General features: G+C 41.7%; 8 protein-coding genes and 1 pseudogene across 8 annotated transcripts in view; all 9 read left to right on the top strand.

Moving 5' to 3' along the window:
- Positions 1-14,848, top strand: part of PCDHA2 (protocadherin alpha 2) — a 217,237-nt gene that overhangs the window by 57,744 nt on the left and 144,645 nt on the right. The window lies entirely within an intron of this gene.
- The window catches only part of PCDHA3 (protocadherin alpha 3), a 211,072-nt gene that overhangs the window by 51,579 nt on the left and 144,645 nt on the right, over positions 1-14,848 (top strand). The window lies entirely within an intron of this gene.
- The window catches only part of PCDHA4 (protocadherin alpha 4), a 205,021-nt gene that overhangs the window by 45,528 nt on the left and 144,645 nt on the right, over positions 1-14,848 (top strand).
- PCDHA5 (protocadherin alpha 5) overlaps positions 1-14,848 on the top strand; it is a 190,432-nt gene that overhangs the window by 30,939 nt on the left and 144,645 nt on the right. The window lies entirely within an intron of this gene.
- The window catches only part of PCDHA6 (protocadherin alpha 6), a 184,102-nt gene that overhangs the window by 24,609 nt on the left and 144,645 nt on the right, over positions 1-14,848 (top strand).
- PCDHA7 (protocadherin alpha 7) overlaps positions 1-14,848 on the top strand; it is a 177,804-nt gene that overhangs the window by 18,310 nt on the left and 144,646 nt on the right.
- The window catches only part of PCDHA8 (protocadherin alpha 8), a 170,851-nt gene that overhangs the window by 11,358 nt on the left and 144,645 nt on the right, over positions 1-14,848 (top strand).
- Positions 1-14,848, top strand: part of PCDHA9 (protocadherin alpha 9) — a 164,532-nt gene that overhangs the window by 5,039 nt on the left and 144,645 nt on the right.
- Positions 8,158-11,437, top strand: PCDHA14P (protocadherin alpha 14 pseudogene; annotated as a pseudogene).

Genomic DNA, 14,848 nt, shown 5'->3' on the forward strand with positions numbered 1-14,848 from the left:
ACTCCTGACCTTGTGATGCTCCCACCTCAGCCTCCCAAAGTGCTGGGATTAAAGGTGTGAGCCACTGTGCCAAGGCTTTTTTTTTTTTTTTGTCATTTTCTTTCAAAACTTGAGTGGTCTCTGAGCTCCTGTCATTAAACCTATCTATATCTGTCTATCAGCACAACTCACCTTGAATATAGTCTTATACTTTCAAGTATCTTTGTCTTTGCACGTTTTTCAAGTTTCATGTGCCATTTAAACTTGGACCCAGGTATTTGATTATTTGATGTGAATAGAGGGATGCTACAGATGTCATTTGTCTCCCGCCCTAAGTCCTCCAGTCTCCTTAGAGCTAGTACTTACTAAGCATTTACTATGTCATCAATAATCATAAAACGTATTTTTTTTTTGAGTCAGAGTCTCACTCTGTTGCCCAGGCTGGAGTGCAGTGGTGCCATCTTGGCTCACTCCAAGCTCCCCCTCCCGTGTTCACGCCATTCTCCTGCCTCAGCCTCCCGAGTAGCTGGGACTACAGGCGCCTGCCACCATGCCCGCCTAATTTTTTTGTATTTTAATAGAGATGGGGTTTCACCGTGTTAGTCAGGATGGTCTCGATCTCCTGACCTCATGATCCTCCCGCCTCAGCCTCCCAAAATACTGGGATTACAGGCGTGAGCCACCGCGCCTGGCCTAAAATGTGTTCTTTATTATTGACGGCTGTATTGATGGGATTGGTAATTTAGTCCTTCATATTAATCTCTATTCTCTCTCAGAGTACAAGCTCTCATCATATGCAAATTCACAGAAGGGCTGTGAACACCTTAGTAATAAATTTATCTTTTGAGGTCATTAGCAAACATGAACTCACAGGGATCCAGAGATGGTAAAATTCAAAACAGCCTGGCAAGTTCAAAACAGAGAGGTGAAAGCAGAAGAGACACTTTCCTATTTTGCCTAATAGGTCTCCTTATATGCATCTGTAGTTAACATTCCTCAATTCAAGTCAGAATCATGAAACAATAATGAAGCTCCTCCTATGTCTCTTTTCAAGTTGTAATTACTATATAGGAAAAACTAAGTTGTCACCCAATATCTTAGACACTTTGAGAGCAAAGGGGGTGCTGTAAATAAGTATACAAGATCACAGACCTAAATTGAGCCTGTTCCAGACAAATTGGGGCCTATGGTCAACCTATCCTTAGACCTGCTAATGCATTAGCATTAGCAGCACCTAAGTCCTCATTGAATGTTCTGGTTCAAGGCTCCACCTCAGAAATTCTGAAATGGGTAGTAAGAGCAAATTTTCATTTTAAAGCACACCTGAGATGATTCTCATACAACCGAAATTTTAGATCCATAACCCTATTTGATACTTGACAGTGCAAGTTTCTGTAATTTAAAAAGATGTGGTGGCCTGACACCTGCAATCCCAACATTTTGGGAGGCCAAGGTGGGAGGGTCCCTTCCTTGAGCCCAGCAGTTTGAGACCAATGTAGTGAGACTCATCTCTGCCAAAAAAAAAAAAAAAAAAAAAAAAAAAAAAAAATTAGCCGGGCATGGTGGCACACATCTCTAGTCCCAATTACTCAGGAGGCTGAGGCGAGAGAATCGCTTGAGCCTGGGACATTGAGGCTGCAGTGAACTGTGATGGCACAACTGCATTTCAGCCTGGGTGACAGCAAGATTCTGTCTCAAAAAAAAAAAAAAAAAAAAGAGTAGTTTAACTACTCCCTACTTTTTATTCAATATTGGACATCTACATTGGGATATTTATGTTATCACTTGGTATAAAATGTACATTAGTAGAAATTGAGTTTAGTTTTTATTATTTTGTGCGTGGAGATGATTGATCAATGGCAAACTTATTTTACGCTCCAGATAGCTAAAACAAACGTTGATATTTTGATACATAACTCATTACATTTTAATTCAGGGTTTATAAAAAAGTAATCTCTAAAATCAGAATTTGAATGAATTTTGATGCAAGAGGCATTCCAGAGGAGTGGAGAAGTATAGAAACAGAATTTAGTAGGACACATAAACTGATGGATTAAGTGACACCGATTTCTGTCAGTTTTCTTATTCATAAATATTGTTGCTCTGTCATTCAGATTTTAATAAAAAAAGTTTAAAGTAATTGACACATTTAAAAATATTCTTTAGAAAAGTCAAAACATCATTAAATAAAATAAATTAACCCTTGCATAAGACCAATATGTCTGTTGTTAAGTTTTCCTTTCTTGGAAAGACAGAAAACTCAAGTTTTTTTCAGCAGCACAGATATATTACATTTTCATTCCTGAATATTTGATTTCAAGAACTTTGAGAGAGAAAAAAATATTTTTACTGCAAGTGGTGATGAAAAACTTCACTGACATTGATAAAATTACTAGATACATTTCAGAACTGTGTCTTTTGGGCATTTGAAAAGCGTAAATATAACAGGGTTGAAAGCATTTGCCTCTGAAAGCAGAAATAATAAATTTCTTAATTACTTTATTCAGAATTATAATTAAGATTCTTTTTGCCCGTGTAAGATATTATAAAATGAAACTTCTTGTATAAAGGATTTTTCTGTAATAGTACCTTTCTGTTTTCTTAAATACAGAAACCACCACTCTCAGCCTGTGCAGTAGCAATAATTAAGGCATTCTATAGGCAATAATTTTGCCTGATGAGCCAAATTTGGTATTGAGCCTCATGAAAACAAATGTGGCCAAATTGAGGCCTGAGAATAGTTTCCATTTATGAAGCACTCATTCTCCTTAAGGTACTATTGCAAGCACTTACTATATTATAATTCACTCAATAACCATATTACTATTAGGCCAAAGTTATAAAATTGGAACATGAGGGAGGGAGAGGTTAAATGATTTTCCCAAGTCATGTGGCTAGTGAGTAGGATAATAGGAATCTAAATGGAGAAATGTCTGATGTTGAAGCTAATGATCTCTAAATTCTAGTGATGACTAGATCTTCGGAGTTATAAACACCTCACAGATAGTTGATGCTTGACATTAGTGTCTAAATAAACCTTATTAAATCTCAAAATAATGAGAAAGAGAAGTTAAGTGTCAGAACTTAAATGGAACTAAAGTTGTCATTTAATAAAATATTAGTATACTCAGTAGTATGCAAATATTAAGGGCATTTTGAAATTCGGCTATTGATAATCATGTGGTTAGGGAAGAAATCACTACTCTGAGAGTCTACATTTAAGAAAACATTGCACGTGGGATCAACATTTATTGTTGTTAACTATAAAGAGACGTAATGTAAGGCTTTGAAAGTCCATAGACATAAAAATACGTAAAAAAAGAATTAACATATGAATGAAAGAAAAGTTGTGAACTCATGGAATCGTACTTACACCTAAAGCCACCGGATGTCGCTGTCGTCCACAAAATAGCTTTTTAGAACAAAGGCATCAGCCAGTTTCTCAAGGACTAGGAAGTAGCGTCATTCTGAGATCTCAGCCATTTCGATAAAAAATAGATATAAGAAATAGGACAGAAAATGTCAGATCGTATGTGCGTTCTAGACCGCTGATTCGTCGATTTGTAAAACAGGAGAAGGATAAGATGGTTTCTAGATGTAGCTGCCTGGGGGTCCAGTGTCTGCTGCTCTCGCTTCTTCTCCTCGCAGCCTGGGAGGTGGGGAGCGGCCAGCTCCACTACTCAGTCTACGAGGAGGCCAGACACGGCACCTTCGTGGGCCGCATCGCGCAGGACCTGGGGCTGGAGCTGGCGGAGCTGGTGCCGCGCCTGTTCCGGGTGGCGTCCAAAAGACACGGGGACCTTCTGGAGGTAAATCTGCAGAATGGCATTTTGTTTGTGAATTCTCGGATTGACCGCGAGGAGCTGTGCGGGCGGAGCGTGGAGTGCAGCATCCACCTGGAGGTGATCGTGGACAGGCCGCTGCAGGTTTTCCATGTGGACGTGGAAGTGAAGGACATTAACGACAACCCGCCCAGGTTCTCCGTAACAGAACAAAAGCTCTCAATACCTGAATCCAGACTGCTTGACTCTCGATTTCCACTAGAAGGCGCATCTGATGCGGATGTTGGAGAGAACGCATTGCTTACTTACAAACTCAGTCCAAATGAGTATTTTGTTCTTGATATTATAAACAAAAAAGACAAAGACAAATTCCCAGTGCTTGTTCTGCGGAAGCTGCTGGATCGTGAAGAAAATCCTCAGCTAAAGTTGTTGTTGACAGCAACTGATGGAGGCAAACCTGAATTTAGCGGATCTGTTTCTCTGCTGATCCTGGTGTTAGATGCCAATGATAACGCCCCTATCTTTGACAGACCGGTTTATGAAGTTAAGATGTATGAAAATCAAGTGAACCAAACATTAGTAATACGGCTCAACGCTTCTGATTCGGATGAAGGAATAAACAAGGAAATGATGTATTCATTTAGCTCTTTGGTCCCACCCACGATAAGAAGGAAATTTTGGATAAACGAAAGGACAGGAGAAATAAAAGTAAATGATGCTATTGACTTTGAGGACAGTAACACTTATCAAATTCATGTAGATGTTACAGATAAGGGAAACCCACCTATGGTTGGTCACTGCACGGTCCTAGTGGAACTACTGGATGAAAATGATAATTCACCTGAGGTGATTGTCACTTCTCTGTCTCTCCCAGTGAAAGAAGATGCTCAAGTGGGCACCGTCATTGCCCTAATCAGCGTTTCTGACCATGATTCAGGAGCCAACGGACAGGTCACCTGCTCTCTGACGCCTCACGTTCCGTTCAAGCTGGTGTCCACCTACAAGAATTACTACTCATTGGTGCTGGACAGCGCTCTGGACCGCGAGAGGGTGTCGGCCTATGAGCTGGTGGTGACCGCGCGGGACGGGGGCTCGCCTCCGCTGTGGGCCACGGCCAGCGTGTCTGTGGAGGTGGCCGACGTGAACGACAACGCGCCTGCGTTCGCGCAGCCCGAGTACACGGTGTTCGTGAAGGAGAACAACCCGCCAGGCTACCACATCTTCACGGTGTCTGCGTGGGACGCTGACGCGCAGGAGAACGCCCTGGTGTCCTACTCGCTGGTGGAGCGGCGGTTGGGCGAGCGCTCGCTGTCGAGCTACGTGTCGGTGCACGCGCAGAGCGGCAAGGTGTACGCGCTGCAGCCGTTGGACCACGAGGAGCTGGAGCTGCTGCAGTTCCAGGTGAGCGCGCGCGACGGGGGCGTGCCGCCTCTGGGCAGCAACTTGACGCTGCAGGTGTTCGTGCTGGATGAGAACGACAACGCTCCCGCGCTGCTGGCGTCTCCCGCTGGCAGCGCGGGCGGTGCAGTCAGTGAGCTGGTGCTGCGGTCGGTGGGTGCGGGTCACGTGGTGGCTAAGGTGCGCGCAGTGGACGCTGACTCTGGATACAACGCGTGGCTGTCGTATGAATTGCAGTCGGCGGCGGTTGGTGCACGCATCCCGTTCCGCGTGGGGCTGTACACGGGCGAGATCAGTACGACGCGCGCTCTGGATGAGGCTGACTCGCCACGCCAGCGCCTACTGGTGCTGGTGAAGGACCATGGCGAGCCGTCGCTGACGGCCACGGCCACTGTGCTTGTGTCGCTTGTGGAGGGCAGCCAGGCACCCAAGGCCTCGTCGCGGGCTTCAGTGGGCGTGGCGCCCGAGGTGGCCCTGGTGGATGTCAACGTGTACCTGATCATCGCCATCTGCGCGGTGTCCAGCTTGCTGGTGCTCACGCTGCTGCTGTACACTGCACTGAGGTGCTCGGCGGCGCCCACCGAGGGCGCATGTGGGCCGGTGAAGCCCACGCTGGTGTGCTCTAGCACGGTGGGGAGCTGGTCTTACTCGCAGCAGAGGCGGCAGAGGGTGTGTTCTGGGGAGGGCCTGCCCAAGGCGGACCTCATGGCCTTCAGCCCCAGCCTTCCACCATGCCCAATGGTAGATGTGGACGGGGAAGATCAGTCTATTGGAGGGGACCACTCTAGGAAGGTGGGTTGTTACGTTTTCATTTTCCTTTTGTGCTTTATGAATAATATTTTCTCTTACCGCATTTTCTCAAATATGTATCAGAATATTTCATTTTTGTCTACATTCCATTTATGCTTGAATATTTCTAGTGATACCTTTGTAATATAATTTATTCCAGGAGTTTTAAAATTTTTTTATCCTACCCAGTGTGTCAGCCTTTGATTGGTACTTAAATTTTTTTAAATAACAATTTATTCTGAATACACTAACATTTTCCAATACAAATATGTGATATAGGTTGCAGTTCTGACGATTTACTTTCATAATCACTTTTCGTTACAAATATTTGTAAGATTAGTACTTCATGTTATTTCATTTCCAATCTAAATTTTGATTTGATTGTATTTGCATTAACAAAAAATTCCACTGATCTATATCTCTTCAGTGAAAATGTGTTTTCCTCCATGTGTAGAATATGTGTAGCGTACCAGCTTATACTGCCATAGTAGATTTCAATGTTCAGTGATTACAGCTTTTTCTCAATAGTGCAGTAAGTAGGTGGGCAGTTCATTGGTAAAAATTTCTTAATCTTAGCAATTAAGTTAAATGCTTTGAACTTTAAAAATGTTTTCCATTTTTATTTTAGTTGTAGTGGTACCTGTGTCAGTGTGTATTATTCACTTAGTGGAAGAAAATGTGTGTTTCTGTTATTTACATAATTTTATCCAGTAGCTCTTCATTATCTGCTCCTTTATCAGCATTAGGCATTGCTTATGATATTCAGGTATTCGCTCTTTCACTTTAAGGAAGGAGTCATGCTTATGTTTAATAATGAAGAGAATTTGAACACTTTTTACTTTTGAGACTGAAAATACTTTAGTATGAATTAATATTAAAAGTTTGAGGAGAAAATAAAATTAATGTTTTCTACTGATCTGATATATTGTATAGTTTAATAGCTTCTCTAGTCATCTTAAACAGGGTTGGGTTAGATGATATAGACTCAGAAATGAAAGCTAACTTAGTTGCAGAGTGACAAAACTACACTATCAATTGTGTTTTCCTGAAATTGGTTGTTACCTGATACCCATGATTTCATTTTTAAAAAAAATTTATTAATTCTAGTGTTACCAAACACCAATGCCATGAATTTGTCATCTTGCCTATGGCTCTTAGCAATTACTTTTTTCTTTCCCTTTCTCTTTGAGTATGGAGATTGAATTTGTTACTCAGTATGTGCTTCACAAATAGCTTCAAATAAAATTAAAATTATTGTTCAAGTTTAGGAACACCAAAAAAAATTGTGGCAAGAATTTAAGAATGGCATTCTTTCAGTGTTAATATTCTCCATGCCCTGTCTCCAGCTCTTAGAAATTATAGATGCTAAGTTAATGCAGAGTTTAGAAGTGTATTTGTTATTATATCAAATAGGTTTATGAAATATATACTTCCCCCTCTGATATTTTGAAAAAAAACTTCCTTAATGTCTTATAAGTAATATAAAAAACTTAGTAAAAACTCATATCAATTGTAAAAGTCTCAGGTATACAAGTGCATTAATCTCTCCATCAATACTAACTTAAGGCCAGGCATGGTGGCTCACACCTGTAATCCCAGCATTTTGAGAGGCCAAGATGGGAGGATGGTTTGAGGCCAGGAGTTCAAGGCCAACCTGGGCGACATAGGGATATCTTGTACTCTGTGTGTGTATATATATATATGTATATATGTGTATATATATAGTATATATATATGATGGGCTCTCCTTACACATATATATATATGTACTTATGTATATATAAGCCAGGCATGGTGGTACACGCCTTTAGTCCCTACTGTAGTGCTACTTGGGAGAGTGAGGTGGGAGGATGGCTTGAGCCCGGGAGGTTGAGGCTGCAGTGACCCATGATTGTGCCACTGCACTCCAGCATGGATGACAAAGTGAGACCCTATTTCAAAAATTGAAAAAAGGAAAAGCAATAGTAACACCAGTATCCTGCAAATATGATCTTTTTTCATATTAATTCACGTGATAATACAGTTGGTGCAGTAGTACTTTATTTAGGATGTCTACATACAAGATAAAACTCTTCATGGAATTCTGATTTGTAAGACAAACCCACCTTTGAAGAGGTACTGATCACACACAAGAAGGTATAGGAAAGGAGTTGAAAGCTCACAAAGAGAAACATAAACATATGCAGGAATCAGGAACGAAGAAAAGTGAAATAATATGAAATCAAATGCACTTATGTTTTGAGCGACAGGATATTGTTGTTCTCCATGAAAAGTTTTTTTGGTTTTTTTGTTTTTTATTTTTATTTTTTGAGACGGAGTCTCGCTCTGTTGCCCAGGCTGGAGTGCAGTGGCACGATCTCGGCTCACTGCAAGCTCCGCCTCCCAGGTTCACGCCATTCTCCTGCCTCAGCCTCCGGAGTAGCTGGGACTACAGGTGCCCGCCAACACGCCAGGCTAATTTTTTGTATTTTTAGTAGAGACGAGGTTTCACCGTGTTAGCCAGGATGGTCTCGATTTCCTGACCTCGTGATCCACCGGCCTCGGCCTCCCAAAGTGCTGGCCGAGTGCCACCGCACCCGGCCGAAAGGTATTTTTTTTAACAGAAGAAAATCAGATTATTCCTAGATCAGAAAGAAGCTCCATTGTTCCTGTACTTTAAAAACTACAAACACCCATTAAGATCACGTGGAACCTCAGGAACAAGGACCAAAAGGTCTCAGAGGAACTAAGTCTTTCTAGTCATGAAATATTGTTTTACTAACCAAAAGAGAGGCATAATTTTAGCTGCTAGACTAAGTGGCCAGGAATCCCGGAGCCTACAGCACTGGCTTCTGCTCCTTGAATTTTGTGAAGCGGGAAAGGACCAGTTCCACTACACCATCCTGGAAGAGGCCAAGGACGGCACATAGCGTCTTCGGGGTCCCTATTGCGCAGGACCTGGGTCTGGAGTTTGTGGAGCTGATACCGCGCCTGTTTCAGTTGGATTCCAAAAGCCGCAGAGACCTTCTGGAGGTAAATCTGCAGAATGGCATTTTTGTGAGTTCTCTGATAGACCTCGAGGAGCTGTGTGGGAGGATCTCGGAGTGCAGCATCCACCTGGAAGTGATCGTGGACAAGCTGCTACAGGTTTTCCATGTGGAGGTGAAAGTGAAGAACAATAAAGACAACCTGCCAGTGTTCTCAGCAACACAAAAGAATCTGTTTCTGAAACGAGAGCTCTTGATTATCGTGTTTCACTAGAGGGTGTCTGTGATGTCGGGGCCAATGCTCTGATGACTTACATACTGTGCCGCAATGATTATTTTTCCCTGGAAATGCCAACCAAGAGCAGGTAAAACCACTTGAAGGTGTATTTAAAAAATTCTTTCAGATAGGTAAGTCACTTCAGAGCTACTCTTGGTGCTCAAAGCAACTGATGGGGGCAAAGCTGAGCTGACAGGCACCAAAGCGTTATATATCACAGCGCTGGATGTAAATGATGATGCCCAGTGTTTGACAAAGGAGTCTATTATGTGAAATTACTGGAAAATGCAAGAGAAGGTACACTGGTTATTAGACTTAACCCCTTGGATTTTGACGAGGGTTCAAACCGTCACATTGTTTCTTTGCAACTGATGTCTCCCCTAACATAGAAGCCCTTTTTCTCATAGATTCAGACAGTGGATAAATAAATGTAAAGATAGATTTTGAGGAAACTAAATAATGAAAGATTCAAATACAGGCAGTTGACACAGGCAATTCCCCAACGTTTGGTCACTGCACAGACTTGATAGAAGTCTTGGACATCAATGATAGTGTTCCAGAGTTAGCAGTAAGTCACTATCATTCCCTGTACAGGAGGACGCTCCACTGGGTACCGTCATAGCCCTAATCAGTGTAATTGACCCTAACTTCAGTGCCAAGGGACAGACGACCCGCACCCTGACTCCTCACGTCTCTTCAAGCTGGTGTCTACCTTCAAAAGGCGCTGCCCAGAAACTATTCGTTGGTACTCCACAGCGCCCTGGACCAGGAGAGCAAATCTATCCATTGTTGGTAATCGCTCGGAATGGGGACTCGCTTTCATTGTTGGCCACAGCCATCGGGTCCGTGGAAGTGGCCGAACAGTGAACCACAATGCCCTGGCGTTCCAGCAGCCCGAGTACATGGTGTTCGTGAAAGGTAACAACCCGCGGGGCTGCCACGACTTCACAGTGTCCGCGCGGGACCGGGACGCGCAGGAGAACGTGCTGGTGTCCTACTCGTTGATGGAACAGCGGGTGGGCGAGTGCGCGCTGTCTAGCTATGTGTGGGTGCACGCGGAGAGCGGCAAGAGGTACGCGTTGCAGCCACTGGACTACGAGGAGCTGGAGCTGCTGCAGTTCTAGGTGAGAGCGCGCGACGCGGGCATGCCGCCTCTGAGCAGCAATGTGACGCTGCAGGTATTAGTGCTGGAACGACAACTTTGTCTGCGCTGCTGGCGCCTTGGGTGGGCTGGCGGCGCTGTGAGTGAGCTGGTGCGGTATTCAGTGGATGCAGGCCACTTGGTGGCGAAGGTGCGCACGGTGGACTCCAGCTATGACGCCTGGTTGTCGCAACAGCTGCATCTGTCAGCTGGCAGCACCCGTTCCACGTGGGGCTCTGCACGGGCGAGATCAGCACGACGAGTACCCTGGACGAGGCGAAAGCTACGCGCCACCGCCTGCTGGTGCTGGTGAAGGACCACTGCGAGCTGGCCCTGACTGCCACGGTCACCGTGGTGGCGTCGCTGGCGGAGAGCAGCCAGGCGAGGAAGGTCCCATCGCGGGCTTTGGTGGGCGTCGAGGTTCGGGAGGCAGCGCTGGTGGATGTCAACGTGTACCTGATCATCGCCATCTGCGTGGTGTCCAGCCTGTTAGTGCTCACGTTGCTGCTGTACACGACGCTGCGGTGCTTGGCGCAGCTCACCGAGAGCTCGTGCATGCCGGGCAAGCCCACGCTGGTGTACCACAGCGTAGTGGGATCTGGTCTTACTCGCAGCAAAGGAGATTTTACTCTGGAGAGTGGCCTCCCAAGGTCAACATTACGGCTTTTAGTCCTAGTGTTCTCCCATGGTTCAGATTTTGGAGATGGACTTCAATAGGAAATTTTTGAGAATATAAGTACTGTAATCCTGGAAAGTATTTCATTTCTATTAATGTCCCTCATAGTGACATTGATAATGTTCACCAAGTTATTAATTTGATTGCTTTATTTCTTTTTCTTTTTCTTTTGAGATGCTTTATTTAAAATACACTGGGGCCGGGTGCGGTAGCTCATGCCTATTTGTAATCCCGGCACTTTGGGAAGCCGAGGCGGGCGGATCACTCGAGGCCAGGAGTTTGAGACCAGCCTGGCCAACATGGTGAAACTCCATGTCTACTAAAGATATAAAAAAATTAGCTGGGTGTGGTGGTGCGCACCTGTAATCCCAGCTACTCAGGAGGCTGAGGCACAAGAATTTGCTTGAACCTAGGAGGCAGAGGTTGCAGTGAGCCTAGATCAGGCCACTGCACTACAGCCTGGGAGACAGGGTGAAACTCTGTCTTAAAAAAAAAGTACACTGGAAGTCTAGCCATCTTCATCACTTTTTGCTACAGTCACCATGAACATTCTTTAGGAATATTCTTCAGTTGATAAGTATAATGATAATACTAATAATGAATTAGACTGAGTGACTGTTTCCTGTAAATGAGAAAGTTAAATCTTACCGGAAGGATCATGATGAATAATGATCCTTATGAGAAGGTCAAATCTTCTCAATTTTGAAGCAAGTTCTTTATTCCTATTCATTTTCTTATTCTGATTTGTGTCCTCCATTCCTTATTGTTTTTATGTATTCAAAAATACCATGACAATATTTAATATCATAATTATTTGAGTTTAAAACATGTTTAAATGTTTATCTTTCTATAATCGATAAATTTATCTCTCACAAATGGTGATGAGCAGGGTTGAGGCAGCTTCGTTCACAAACAATTTTGTTTCTTCATGATCAATATCAATCTTTTTTGAGATGGTGATTGCAGTAGGTGGAATTTTAGCCTTGCCTGTAAAGGTGATTTTACTTCTTAATTTTTGTCTGCAATCTTCTTATAATTTCATTTTAGGTCATTGTCTTCACAATCTTCAACTACTTCAGATAGCCAACAATTTTGTTCTTTTTTAAAAAACAAAACAATGTCAGCTCTACTTAATTACCTGTTGACCTAATTGCTGCTGTCCTCCAGTTTAAGTTGTTGAGCTCTTCTACTATTTTGGGAAGATTTCTTTGAGCACCGATTATACTCATTTTTCTTTCATTTTTGGTACCTGGCTGTATGAAAATATTTTAGGGTAGGAAAATTCACACTTATTTGGGCTTTAAGTATAAGAGAGTCTTCCCATACATGATGAAGGGTGATACCATTGTCTGTGTTCATTAAGCTGCATGGTCTTCAGAATGGCATTGCTGAGCTTGGCAGGGTGTCTCAGGCCTGTAATCCCAGCATTTTTGGAAGCCGAGGCAGGAGGATCGCTTGAGGCCAGGAGTTTGAGACCAGCCTCGGCAACATAGTGAGACCCCCACCTCTACCAAAAAACGTCATTGCTTTTAATAACTTAAGTATAAGAACCATGGGATATTAATAAAGGCACTTCCACTTGACAATTGTGGTGTTAATTATACCTTAGAATTTAACATAGTATACTCTTGATATATTTGATGCAAAATATTTTTTGCCTTCACACCATATTAAAGTGAATTGCTTTCTTTAAAGGGATCCCAGAGAACATGTATTTATAGCTGTAAGGATGTGTATCAAATTATATGTAAAATTACTTTGCTCTTTTTGGCTCTAATTACAAATGAGATGGCCTTTAATTCTGTGTAAAGAAATAGTATATTTACATATGGCAGGATAACCATGTTATAGGTAGGGTAAAGTTAATATAAATGCTGAAAAGGAATTAGTGGTGTCTACCTAGAAAAATAACTTCTGAGAGGATGATTTCTATGAAGATAAACATTAAGGAAATCTTCAGAAAAGGGAAAACCCTGTCCTACTTTATGGTGCTGGAATTCTCTTCATCCATAGCTATAGGACCAGAGCCAATATTGATCAGTAACTCATGATAATAAATCACCGTTGTTTGAGCAGTTTATTAATATATTTGTTAGACATCATGAAGGGACTTAAATACATTATTTCATTTAATACTTATAACAATTTTTAAAGTACATATGACTGTTCCAATTTGAAAGATAAAATAAGAGAAGCTGAGATGTGTATCTATTTTATCCAGTGCCAGTACATGGTGGAGATATTATTCAAATGTGTATCTTTCAGGCTTCAGACTCATTCTTTTATTCACTATAATGTAGAGCTTTCTTCAGTAAGTCTTTTCTCTGCTCAAACATGGTCTCGGCTAGGAAAATCAAGCACAAGTTGTGTACAGGCAAATCTTTCTTTCTGTTGTGCTTAGAAGAAACTTCATGATTGTCTTCATCATTAATTTTGTACAATGTGTGATTGAGATGGCACTAAGTTTTTTTATGTTAAGTGATTTTTTTCTTGTAAGAGTTCATGATCATCATTATCATTTGTTTTAATCAATGCCACACTGAGATAGGTATTTTGGTTATGTAATTGTTAAGTAATTAAGAGTTGCCTTATAAGAACTACGTATCTGTTGTTTAGAAGTGATATAAGTAAGAATCGTTTAACATGTAAGAAAAGTCAGAAAACTGTGGTTTCCAATATCCTTGTGGAACACCCAAACTAAATACTATATACCAAAAATGACACCCTTCTTTCTTTACTGTGAATAAAGACAGTGTTTGGGACAAGTATAGATGTTGATATTATTATTTCAGGGACCCTGAACTTGGCCAAAGGATTCGAGAAATGTTTACAATATTGCATACTTCAATAACAATTTTAAAGACATAGATTCCCATGAAAATCTTCAAATGTGTGTAGGTCTTTCAGTCTTCTTCAGTCTTATTGTTGGCTGGGAAGCTCATAACAACTGACAAATGATTTGTGACCAAATTACTGTTTTTACTTGACTAAGCCATGATAGAGCAGAATTAGCATCACTGAGTAAATCCTATAATTTTGTTAATACAGTGGTTGGATAATGTAATTCTAATCTGTTGGTTTTGGAGAACCTCCTGGGGTTCTGACAACGGTGTCAAAATTTATTTATGTGTTTTCAAGAAATAATAGCACTAGGTCTGTTAGAATATCAGTGGATGACATGCACTAGTAAGATATTAAACTATGCACTCTAATACTTATATGACTAACAGGACATACAGGCAGATTGTATGTCCTGATTGATATAGTAAAAGTCAGGCACAAAGTTCCTTAATCTTCAATTGATTTTACAAAATCAGTTAACAATAACTGTATTGAAATGACTTCTTGGTATTAGCCTATACCCAGATATTAGGCTGATCCTCAAAGATGAGTTCAAAGGGCACATAATCTCTTCACTAGGGGCTGGTTGAGATGGTGACATCTGAAATATCACAGCCAAAATGCAAAAGATGGGTCATTGATTCATACACTATATCAAACTCTTTTATGACTTGGCGTTTGTTCAGTACTACTTTATATATTCACAAAATACTGTATTGTTGGAAATTAACACCTAAATTAACATATTGTTTTAATTCAAATATGTGATATTATCATTTTTCCAGAGTAAACCTTCTAAGGTTCATTTCCCTACCTCGCAAGACTCCACATTCCATGTAACATCTTCATCCCCAATTCCCATAATAAGGTGATTGAGGATCTGTTGTTTCCTTTTGTTCAAAATAAACCTGATGTGCTTCAAATATCATGTTGAATATACTGTCATCTGGTCTAAAGTTATGTTTTGATTAGAGGCTACTATGATTGATTATTTTACAG

The sequence above is a fragment of the Pan troglodytes genome, chromosome 4 (assembly GCF_028858775.2).
Source record: "Pan troglodytes isolate AG18354 chromosome 4, NHGRI_mPanTro3-v2.0_pri, whole genome shotgun sequence".
Lineage (NCBI taxonomy): Eukaryota > Metazoa > Chordata > Mammalia > Primates > Hominidae > Pan > Pan troglodytes.